Source organism: Schistocerca americana, chromosome 1, assembly GCF_021461395.2.
Source record: "Schistocerca americana isolate TAMUIC-IGC-003095 chromosome 1, iqSchAmer2.1, whole genome shotgun sequence".
Classification (NCBI taxonomy): domain Eukaryota; kingdom Metazoa; phylum Arthropoda; class Insecta; order Orthoptera; family Acrididae; genus Schistocerca; species Schistocerca americana.
In genome coordinates, this window is record NC_060119.1 from 1,107,799,022 (window position 1) to 1,107,811,401 (window position 12,380).

The window sequence follows — 12,380 nt, forward strand, 5'->3', positions numbered from 1 at the left end:
GACAGAATTTGAACCTGCGTCCGTAGCGGTCGCGCGGTTCCAGACTGAAGCGCCTAGAACCGCTCGGTCACACCGGCCGGCTCACTATGTTACGTTAAGCTACTCTTGCACGTGCCCTGCCCTCTCCGACAGAATGACAGTGTTGTCGGGAAACCCAAAGTTCTACCACAGGAAATAAAAATTTTAATTCCCTTTTGAAACTTCTCCTTGGTGTCCTTACTGCTTTTTCGGTGTACACGTGTAATGACATGGGCGATATGCTGCAACCCTTCACACTCCCTGCTCGACTACTGTTTCTATATCATGTTCTTTGAATCTCAAAACTGCAGTCTGGTTTGTGTACTGGTTGTAGAAAACTTCTCGCTTCATGTATTTTATGGCTGACAAATACGTGAAAATGCGTTACTATCGAAGGCGCTAAGCCACTAAAGCGAACTCTTCCGCAAAATAAAATAACAAGTTTGTCACAACGAGTACTTCACAACTCAGATTTGAAAGCTTGTTTATCATTTTTCATCTTTTAGTTCTAATGTAAACCCGAAAATTGAAGCCTGACCATTGTATCAGGAGGGATGTGTACTAAATGAACATATCTGTTACTACTGTTAAGTCTTCACCACTATTCTGTTGTAGTCACTCATTTTTACTAACTATGCTATAAAAATAGCACAGTGAGCTTTCTGAGTCTCTTGAACAAACGCCGCAAATAGTTAGAGAGCTGACACCGCAGCTGGTTTTACAAACTCGAATATTCTTTGTGATTGAGTGTGTCGTCCCAAAATATGCTATGGCACATACGCCACTAATTAAACAAGCTTTCTCGTATCAGTGACATAGAAGATTTTACTACCGAACCGCCGGCCGCTGTGGAAGAGAGGTTCTAGGCGCTTCAGTCCGTAACCGCGCTGCTGCTACGGTCGCAGGTTCGAATCTTGCCTCGGGCATGGATGTGTGTGATGTCCTTAGGTTGGTTAGGTTTAAGTAGTTCTGAGTCTAGGGGACTGATGACCTCAGGTGTTAAGGCCCATAGTGCTCAGAGCCATTTGAACTGCCGAACCCAGTGTCACAAGACAAGTGCACGTGACATTGGCACTGTATCTGACGTTGATTCTTTAACAGCCAGTTTAAGCACACGACTGTGTTATTTAGCCATATAGTGGTGTAAGAAGGATGACATTTAATAATGTAGCTGTACGTAACTTCATTCTTTCTAGACCTAAGCAAACCATCAGTGGACTCGTAATGCTGTGTTGCGCTGAGCTGAAGCGGGTCAAAGCAGTAGGGCCAGTCTTGGAGAAACCAACAGTCACGTGAGAGGATTAAAAATTAATCACTGTCCGACTTACGGTAAGGAGGAAGGATAACATAGCAGAAGAAAATTTAACACTAAATAAATCAGAAACAAAGGTTTCTGGCCAGTGGCAAAACACGGCAGTCCAAAGATATAGTTTCAAGCAGGCCATGCTCTGCGTGTTAACCTTAACTAACCTATCTATAAAGTAAGATCACGGTTGATGAATGGATCTAAAGATAAGTACCGTAACAAGAACTGACGATGCAATTTTAAAGGTATTACTGTGTGAAGTAATATAATGGCGCACAAAGCCGTACCTTCAGTAAGCTTATTCTGGAGAATCGCTGAGAGTAGAGGATTAGGGGCTCATGACTGGTGAAGGAAAGACTGTTTTGAGATGCGGCGCAGACAGAACATCACATCGACAGACGAGATGAGAGATGACAACGTTTCTCCAGAAAAGAGGTTTGTGGGGATATATGTTTCAGGAACAAGTTTGTGTACTGCTGGAGAGCACGTTGAGACAAGAGAGATGTCATTGAAAAAGGACAAGCGGAAGTCTGTGATTGCGGTCCATGAATCATATTATGAGTGTGTCAGGTCTACGCAGAACTGATGATAAAGGCGGTGAGACGTGAGGAAGAGAGATTGTGTGCTAGTTGCATTGCTGCCAAATTTCTCAGATGGAACACGAAAGGACGAATAACTGTTCAAGAATGAAGGGAAGCACGTTTTATTAAGACGAGGTTGAAGGGTTAATTGCTAATACTACTCCGACCTCTTCGATGTCTTTCTTAGCACCATCACTCAATGTACTTACCCACATAGCATGACACGTATGATACATAATGCCTACCTGCCTTCGAGACAGCTTCATTGTAGTTATCTGTGGAAGTATGCCTTGCAAACTGTTCAGAGAATCCTTGGCTACAACAATATTGGAACTGTATTACGCGTTTTGGTATGCATACACTTGTTATTCTGTTTAATTTGTGTGCAAAGGACAAAAAGTAGGAAGTTCTTACTTTTTCCGTATTGTCGGACAGTTTCACTGAATATCTGTGAAGTAACATTAACTTGTCAGTTCTGTAAATGTGTGTGACGTGTTTTTGTTTCACGTGTATGTTCCACACCCTCGAATACGGACTCACTATGGGCCTACAGAACGAATAAAGTATCTAATCTCACCTTAAAATACTTAACCTGTGCAAAAGACATCGTAATCAATAAAATAGTCAGCTGAGCCTCTATCTGGATCGCATCACGCTTACATAATATTAAATGTTTTATCATCACGTGTCTAACGATTTCTGTGAAACATCAGACATCAACAATGTGCTCCGCGTACTTGGAAGTACACACGAAACCGTTAAGTATACCGCAGCTTTTCTCAGTTTCGTAGAAATCATTACAACGAAAAGTCGGACACTATATTTCCTGAATGGGTTAGTGTGAGATCACAAAATCAACACCCAAAGCCTACATATAGCCACTTAAGGAAAATAAACATGGCTTCTTGGAAGTACTTCAGATCAGTAAACGTTTGTCGTAAAACTCCCAGTCCTTTCTAGATCATCAGCTACAGTTGAGCACGTCCCATCGCGTAAGCTTCGCGTGATCCAGTGAAGCAGCCACACACCCGTGTCCTCAACTCAAAACACAAACTTGTACTGCACTTTGTCATTTATACTTTAGTTAATTGCTGTACATACCAAATCAATGTCTTTGGCCTGCAAGTAACCCCATCCCCCTATTGGAGTCTCTTGGTTTTAATCTCTAGACTCATGTCACACTCCATCCGCACAACCTGTGTAGTACAATGTTCTGTGTGTTTACATTCTGTACTTGGCTCTGAGCACTATGGGACTCAACTGCGGAGGTCATTAGTCCCCTAGAACTTAGAACTAGTTAAACCTAACTAACCTAAGGACATCACAAACATCCATGCCCGAGGCAGGATTCGAACCTGCGACCGTAGCGGTCTTGCGGTTCCAGACTGCAGCGCCTTTAACCGCACGGCCACTTCGGCCGGCTCATTCTGTACTATTTTGGTACTGTATTTTGTAAAATTTAATTAAGTATTCCTGCATTCGTACCCTGTCATTGTTACCATAACCGTAAACAATAACCTGTGTCCTGCTAGTGTAAAAACAATGACAATGCTTCTGTGTATTTAACATTAGCACTTGAAGACTGATATTTGTGCTGAAACGTATCTCATATGCAATGGCAACGACCCATAATGCAGTTCTATCCACTCCGTTTCCCACACAGTTGTACCAAACGAAGACACTAACTGCTGCAACATATTTGCTCATGACACTAGGCAGGAAATGTGAAAAGCTGTGCGTAATTGATGCGTGGTGTGGGGCGCCATGTCAAGGATTGCGTGGCGGGAGGCCGAAAGTCGAATCCTCCCTCGGGCGTGGGTGTATGTGTTATTGTTAGCATAAGTTAAAGTAGTGTGTACGTATAGGGACCGATGACCTCAGCAATTTGGTCCATTAGGAATGCACACACATTTGAACATTTGAAACGTGAAAGGGAGTGATCTTAACTCGTCTTGTGGATGAAAGGTTATATTAAGTGGTAATGTGTTAAGTTAAAGATCTGTTCTCTTGGTCATTATTATTTCTAGAGAACGCAAGCCGTTATCGTCTGCTGGCTTAATAAACAGAGAGCTCTACCGTAATAAATATTAGTAGAAAAAATATTCATTTGCTTTTCAACCTTAAGAAAAATTACACTGCCGGAAAAAAATCGTACCACAGAAACGAAAGTTGGTAGGCGACTTCCTACATTTGAAGATGACGTTTGTTAAAATTTCACGCTAGTCGCGTGGGTGTGGCGTTGGTAGCGACACTAAGAGGATGAAAATCAGGTTTTCTTTAAATACAGACTGGAACGGTCGTGAGCGTTAGTTGTATTTGAAATTGGACATGGTAGTCAGTGTTAGTCAAGAATGCCTTTAAGGCGACAAAGACACCATTATCAACAGCTCATTGAGTTTGAACGATGTCATGTAACAGGGCCCAGAAGGCGGATGTTGCTTCTGCGATATTGCAGAAGGACTTGGCATGAAAGTTGCCACTGCACATGATTGCTAGCAGCGGTGGTCACGAGAACTATGGTCGCACTACCGAGAGGGAGGGCAACGGCCTTGCCGCAGTGGATACACCGGTTCCCGTGAGATCACCGAAGTTAAGCGCTGTTGGGCATGGCCGGCACGTGGATGGGTGACCACCCAGCCGCCATGCGCTGTTGCCATTTTTCGGGGTGCGCTCAGCCTCGTGATGCCAATTGAGGAGCTACTCGACCGAATAGTAGCGGCTTCGGTCAAGAATATCATCATAACGGCCGGGAGAGCGGTGTGCTGACCCCACGCCCCTCCTATCCGCATCCTCCGTTGAGGATGACACGGCGGTCGGATGGTCCCGGTAAGCCACTCGTGGCCTGACGACGGGGTACTACCGAGAGGAAAGACCGTCACGTTCGGTACAAGGCTCTGGTGCATTGGGCTGCAGCTGTAGCAGCAATTTGAGCATCAGTTGGCACCACAATGATACAACGGACTATTACAAATCGGTTACTTCAAGGACAGCTCCGTACCAGATGCCACGTAGCGACTTCAGTGATATCAAGCAAGAACTCATTGGAGGGCACGGTGGAGGTCTGTTGTGTTTTCTGATGAAAGCTGATTTTGCACCGGTGTCGGTGACTGCCATGTGTTGGTTTGGAGGAGACCAGTTAAGAGCCTACAACCAACCTGTCTGCTTGCTACACACATCGGCTGGACCTACACCTGGAGTTACGGTCTGGGGTGCGTTTTTATATGACTGCAGGAGCACTCTCGTGGTTATCCCATTCACCCTGACTGCAAATCTTTAAGTCAGTCTGCTGATTCGACCCGTTGTGTTGCCATTCATGAAAAGAATTCCAGGTGGTATTTTCCAGCAGGATAACGCTTGCCCACATTCCGTTGTTGTAACCCAACATGCTCCACAGTGTTGACATGTTGCCTTCGCTTGCTCGATCACGAAATCTCTCTCCAGTCCAGCACATATGGGACGTAATTGGACGACAATTCTAGTGTCATCCACAAACAGCATTGACAGTCCCTACGTTGATAGGAGTGCAACAGGCGTGGAACTCCAGCCCGAAGACAGACATCTGGCACTTGTTGAACACAATGCATCCACTTTTGCATGCTTACACTGCTATTTCACATTCGAAATTGCTTATCTCGCGCGTTCATTAACCTGTGACCTTGCAGTGTTAATCACTTACATGCGATACCTACACAAATGTAGTTACAAAACTTCATTACTCCAATGTGTTGTTTTCCGTAAGTGCAATTCAAAATTATTACTACGCTTTTGTGTAAGGGACAGCTGGGAACAGAAGGAAGTGCGTGACTGGCAGTCGCGTTTAGCGAGTGGTGCGTCCAGGGTGGCAGAGTTCCCACGGGCGTGGGAATGTGCGGAGGGAAGAGTGCCGGCGGGTAAGAGCAGGTGGTTAAGGCGAGCAGAGCGACGACCCCGCAGCGACCAAGGCCGCCGCCCTGCCTTGTCGCGCCTAATCGCTTTCCCCTGTCCCTACTCCCTCGCTACAGCACTCGCGTCCTGTCTCCTGAGCTCACAGAAATCATACCGTCTGCGTATTCGAAAGAATGTCGCTGTATGCTGGGGGCGCAATTTCCCGATCACTTTCCCGTCCCTACACTGGTAGGTGCATAGAGAGCATACTCTCCAAAGTGCAGGTAAAAGGTACATCCCACTGTACCAGCTACTAGAATTTCTTCTTGTTCCATTCTCATGCGGAGCGCGGAGAAAATGACAAATACTATAGTGCGCACAAATTATTTAACAATCTAATCTCGTACTCACCATTCCTGTGGGTGCGATATGTAAGCGGTTGTAGTACAATGAGGTGACAAGTCATGGCATAGCGATATGCACATATACAGATGGCGGTAATATCGCGTACACAGGGTATGAGAGAGCAATGCATTGGTGGAGGTGTCATTTGTGCCCAAGTGATTCATGTGAAAAGGTTTCCAACGTTGTTACGGACGCACGACGGGAATGAACAGACCTGGAATGCGGGATGGTAGCTAGAATTCGAAGCATGTGACATTCCATTTTCGATATCGCTTGGGAATTCAACATTCCAAAATTCACAGTGTCAAGATTGTGCCGGGAATACCAAATTTCAGGCATTAGTTTTCACCGCAGACAACGCAGTAGCCGATGGCCTTCACTTAGCGACCGAGAGCAGCGGCGTTTACGTAGAGTTGTCAGTGATAAGACACACAACACTGCATGAAATATCTTAGACTCCCTACTGCCAGTTCGTCGGTATCACGTCGTTGAGTATCTTCAGTGCTTGTATCAAAGTATTGTAATAAAGCATACTTTATTACCATTACTGTTTTAGACCACTGAAATAGCTTAGATCTGTTAGGCAATACATAAGTAAAATTAGAATTACATTAATACCTTCAGCTGCTAACGGTCGGGTGAAAATGTGTGCCCCGACCGGGACTCGAACCCGGGATCTCCTGCTTACATGGTAGACGCTTTATCCATCCGAGCCACCGAGGCACAGAGGATAGTACGACTGCAGGGACTGTCTCGCGCACGCCTCCCGCGAGACCCACATTCTCACCTTGCATGTCCGCACACTACATTCGTAGTGTCCCACAGTTGGGAATGTGGGTCTCACGGGAAGCGTGCAAGGGATAAGTCCCTGCAGTCGCGCTCTGTTCATCTGTGCCTCGATGGCTCAGATGGATAGAGCGCCTGCCATGGAAGCGCATTTCCACCTGTCCCCGTTGATAATATCAAACCCCGTTATTAGCTGAAGGTATTAATATAATCCTAATTTTGTTCTAGTATATGAGTAGTTTTCTAGCACTTTCTCTCTTCTAAAAGATGAATAACAAGAGACAGTTAAATTAGTTAAACCAACATAGTGAATATTCTTAGCGCTTTGGTTTTGTGGGCATAAGGCTGTCGTGTCGGACGTGTTCATAGTCTCTGATTTCGATAGGGTACTAACGAAGTCTTTCTAGCCTCTGAAGTGTATCGAGCATTATCAGAGAGGAAATTTAAGGTACAAAAACATGCCTTAGACCACGGCCTAACGCCCATAAAGCTAAACTTGCCAAAATGAAAATACTGGCAATGAAAGCATACATTATAATAGCCATTATTCCTTGGCAAACTGAGTGCTTCAATCAATATAAGACTTCTGCTCGTGGATTAGGTTTAAGCCTTCTGTATCGCACCAAATACTGCCATCCCATTTTAGTTTTAGGTCTCTTCTTCATAGTGGTAAACATAGCCGTAAATTTATTAAATAAAGGCAATACTTTCCCCTTAGAGTTAAGGTGGCATTGTTCCACTTCCATCTCTTATACCGGTCCCATTGTAGGCTTTGTAAGATGATAGGGATGTCCTGTGTAGCCCATACCGTGTACGTGTTCCTACCAAATGTGGTTTTTAAGATACTTTGTTACAAGCTTGGGGCAGAAAGGTTTGGTTCCTTTCGTGACCTCCTACTCAGTAATCTCTTGGTCTGAGACACTCCACTCCTGCGCTCTGTTTTATCTCGAGTTCCGTTTTAGTACTCGGCATTCACGCACTCACGAACTTCCACATTGTTGAATTTCACATGGCAGTTCTTTATTACTGTGTAGGCTAGTTCACAACTCAAACAGCTGAAGCAAAATTATGTTGTCCATAGCGTTCTTGGTGAGACAGAAGCTTCACCGCAAAACTCTCATTTCAGTCCTAGTTTCAAAATTCTGAGTATTGTATTGCTTACAAAACTCTATTACAGTGAGCGCGTTGTAAGATACTTTGAAAAGACTGTGCATTAACAGAGCAACGAAAAAAAAAAGAAACAGTATTTCAGATGCTCTTATTCCGATAATGCTGTATGTTTGTGTACCCATTGCTTCCAGTTTGTGGGCAGTATCTGTAATGTATACGTTAAAAATGGTTTTGGCATAGTGCTGTACTAATAACCGGACAAGGAGAACTAAGGACTATAAGCAGCTTATGCATATGAAGAAAACGAGTAGTACGTGAATACTGGTAGCGGAGTAGAAGATGGCGAGAGTGAAAGTGTCCTGGAATAGTAGGCACTGCTAAAAGATTACGTAAACGGAGAGGTAGTAAAGCCTGTCACACAACGGCAGTGAGAAGTGCTTCTGCTTCTCTCCACCATTAGTAGCGATACGTTAATTCCCATCACACAAGCTGTATAGGCGGACTGGCTGTACTGGTGCGGCGTAGGAAGCCCGTATAAGCTCTCACTAGGGATTCTCGCTTCTAAATGTTGACGCGGAAGACAGCCTGGGGGTTAAAGTTTCCACCGTTAAGCCCTTTCTGCTCTCCGGCAGACTACAAACCGTAAATTGCGTGCGTCTGATTCATTCGTAGATGTGCTGCAAGCGGACATTAAATTCACTGTAATTTATTCAAAGCTTCCGAAGGATAATTCTGGGTTTCACTCACTCCATTCATTCATTCATTCATTCATTCATTCATTTTAAGCTTGTTCGTTACAATTGAGAGTTACATAGGTCCTGTGCAGTGAGCGTGTGAGCATTTCATTTGGCACACTATAACAGTCCAAAGTGCATGTGGGCATTCAGTTACAGAGCCTAGAACTAAAAGAATAATTAATGCAATCTGAATAGTGTCATTCCGCTAAAAACAAATGTTTCCTTTAGCGTGGACTAACAAGGGCTTCACTCACTGATACATTTCATTCGAAATGATCAAAGAATGAGCACAACTGAACGTGAATACTCGTCTGGTGCCTAGAAATTGCTGTTGCATTACTATTCCTGTCAAGAATTTTGTGACAGTAGATCAGGCCACGAAATGAATGGCTAGGTTAAGTCTGCTCACAGTAGCAACAACTTGAACCAAAAATTCGAGAATATCAGGCATGATTCGCACCAGCCCATTCGTAAACAGAGCAAATCTTGAACTAGCTAACAAATGAGAATTTGGAGCAAAAATTTACTCCCCAGATTTCAAAAAACATGACACAGCCGACCGCGAATCACTATCCCAAATATTGGAAGGACGAGGTCTAGTTACGAAAACACTTGCAATCGTAAAACAGTTAACGAAAAGTGCCAAGTCCAAGTTTAAATTTACGGAGATCTTTTAGAAATCAAAACGGCAATATGACAAGATGATGGGCGGTGTCCTTTGCTTTTTCAGATATATCCTTGAGAAAGTGATAAAAGAATGCCGCAAACAGAAATCAGTCCTCAAAATTGACCAGTCACATTGGGCAATGGCAAGTTATCTATAGATTGCCTAGCATTTGTACACTGTTTGGTGCTATTAATTCGCAATATTTCATCAGCCTTAGACTGATGACCTCAGAAGTTAAGTCGCATAGTGCTCAGAGCCATTTCATCAGCCTTAAATCAGACCGGACTCCCGAAAGAAACTCCAGGTACAGTCTATCTCCAGATCTTTCGGAAAAACAAATATGTGACCTGCAACAAAGACAAAAATTCGTGTAGGCCAAATGTGGCAAAAATAAAATGAGCTCCATAATTTAAATAACTCAGTGAAATCATTCAAGAAAATTGAATCTAAGCAAAATCAAACGATATTAGATGCCAAAAGATGGAAACAGCATATCCACTTACCCAAATACCTCCAACAAGAAATGTGTCTGTGAAAGCACGCATGAGACATTGCATTGCAGTAACTAAATCAGAAGGCCTCTATGAATAGTGAACTCCAATTCTGAATAGGAAAACAGACATTGATAACATCGATAAAAAGGAATGCAAACTCATAAGACAAATTCTAGGCCCAAAACTTGGAGACGAACAATACACAATTATCCTTAGTGACATTAGGAAAGGCGGGTGAAGATTGTTTGGACACAATAAAAGAATTAACCCAGACAGACTTCACAAAACAAATACACAGTTGATTTTTTTTGACGTCAGACTGATCGGAAATTGGCAAGAATTAATCGTGAAGATGTCCAGCACATGAATTCTTCAGGTCCAAAATCCACAAATAAGGTGACAAATAGCAAAAACCAGAGAAGACTGGAACAACATGGTCTGAAGAGAAAAAGGAAGACCACAGGAAGAGAATGAAAAAAATTTGGGCACAGAGGAAAGCAATTGTCCACCTCTGCAATGCACTGCTTAGTGCTAACGGGCTTACTCGCAATCAGAATACTAATAACAGTAATAATAATAACAGTAATAGTAGTAAGAATATCGCGAAAGACGGCGAAGTAAATATACCAGAATTCAAATCATGAACAGTTGTCAATATGAGTGACTTAGAAATAGATATCCTTGGTATACCGCATCAATTTAAATCACTTAATGAAGGCAAAGAGCACAGTACAAATTGTATACCAGCCAGGTTCCAATACCCTGATACAAAAGCTCAGTACTTAGCAATCATAAACAACCGCTCTCTCAACGAAATATCCATACCTAAGACCGGAAAGTTGCACAGGTCGCATCAGTACTCAAGAAACAAAATAGGAGTAATCTGATGAATTACATACCCATACACAGACGTCGACCTGCAGTAGGATTTTGGAACATATGCTATGTTCGAACAGTACGAATTAACACGACGAAAACAATGTGACAAACTAACACGAATTCAGAAATATATCATTATTGTGAAACTCAAAGAGCTCCTTATTCTCGCGAAGTAACGAGTGCTATCGATTGGCGATGTCGATTAGGTATAATATTTTTAAATTTCAAGAAGGCTTTTGACACCGTTTTCCACAAGAGACTTCCAATCAAAATGCGTGCCAATGGAGCATCATCTTAGATGTGCGACTGGATTCGTGATTTCCTGTCAGAAAGGTCACAGTTTGTAGTGACTGACAGGAAGTCATCGAGTCAAACAGAAGTAATATGTCATTCCTCAAAGTGCTACAGACCCTCTGCTGCTCTGATCTACACGGACGACATAGGAAATGATTTGAGGAACCCTCTTAGATTGTTTACAGAAGATACTTTCATTTACCGCCTTAAATACATTTACGAATTACTTAAATTGGGAAGAACACATCGAAAATGTTGTTGGGAAAGCAAACCAAAGACTACAATTTATTGGCAGAAAACTCAGAAAATGCAACAGATCTACTAAAGAAACAGTTTGTACAACACTTCTCTGCCCTCTTCTTGAGTATTGCTGGCAGTGTTGTATCCACATCAGAAAGGACTGACGGAGGACATCAGGAAAGTTCAGGGAAGGATAGCTCGTTTTGCATTATTGTTAAAATAGGGGAGAGAATGCCAAGGACGTTATCACGGTATAAGTGTATATATTTTTTATTTTTATAATTATATATTTTATTATTTTGGTTGGGTGGCTTTAAATATTGTGGGCTAGCATGAGACTTTTAATTAACTTATACCACGATAACACTCGTACGGACATCGGCTGCCCCGAAGTACGTACGATATATTTTTTTAAACACAGAGCGCGACTCACCGCCTTCTAATAAATAGTTTGCGTGAGCGCTACTATTTAGAAATGAAAATATGCATATTCTTACGCAAACTGTGATTATTAATATGAGTCTCAGGGGCTGCTGGTTATTTGTGTACCAAATTACACAAAGATTAACTGAGATATTGCGTAATGTAATGATTTTCAATATTTGTTTTTTATTATTTGCAAGGCAAAACTGGAGAGAATCCAGTCTGCCGTTAGGCGGCCAAAATGAAACATACTGAAGTCACTCAGTATCCTAAATATTAATAAACCAAATCTATTTTGACTCTTTTTAACTTTGAAATTAATGAAAGATCAAAACTGAGAAGTCTCTAGCATTTACATTTAATATTATGACATGATATTTTAATTAAATAATACAGTCAGCGTAGAGGCCGACTGAATCCTGCTAGGGGAGATGAGCTCCCTGCACTGCGAAGTTCTGTAAAAACTTTGTTACTTATAACTAATGGTTGCAATCAAGACAGGTGACAACTAAGTCAATAATACACACTTTCTAATGACAATTTCTATTACATTTTTCAAAATACAGATAAAACCGA

General features: G+C 42.5%; 1 protein-coding gene and 1 pseudogene across 1 annotated transcript in view; both read left to right on the top strand.

Annotated features, from left to right (window-relative positions):
- The window catches only part of LOC124596652 (rap guanine nucleotide exchange factor 6-like), a 474,460-nt gene that overhangs the window by 355,165 nt on the left and 106,915 nt on the right, over positions 1–12,380 (top strand). The window lies entirely within an intron of this gene.
- Positions 4,445–4,561, top strand: LOC124552754 (annotated as a pseudogene).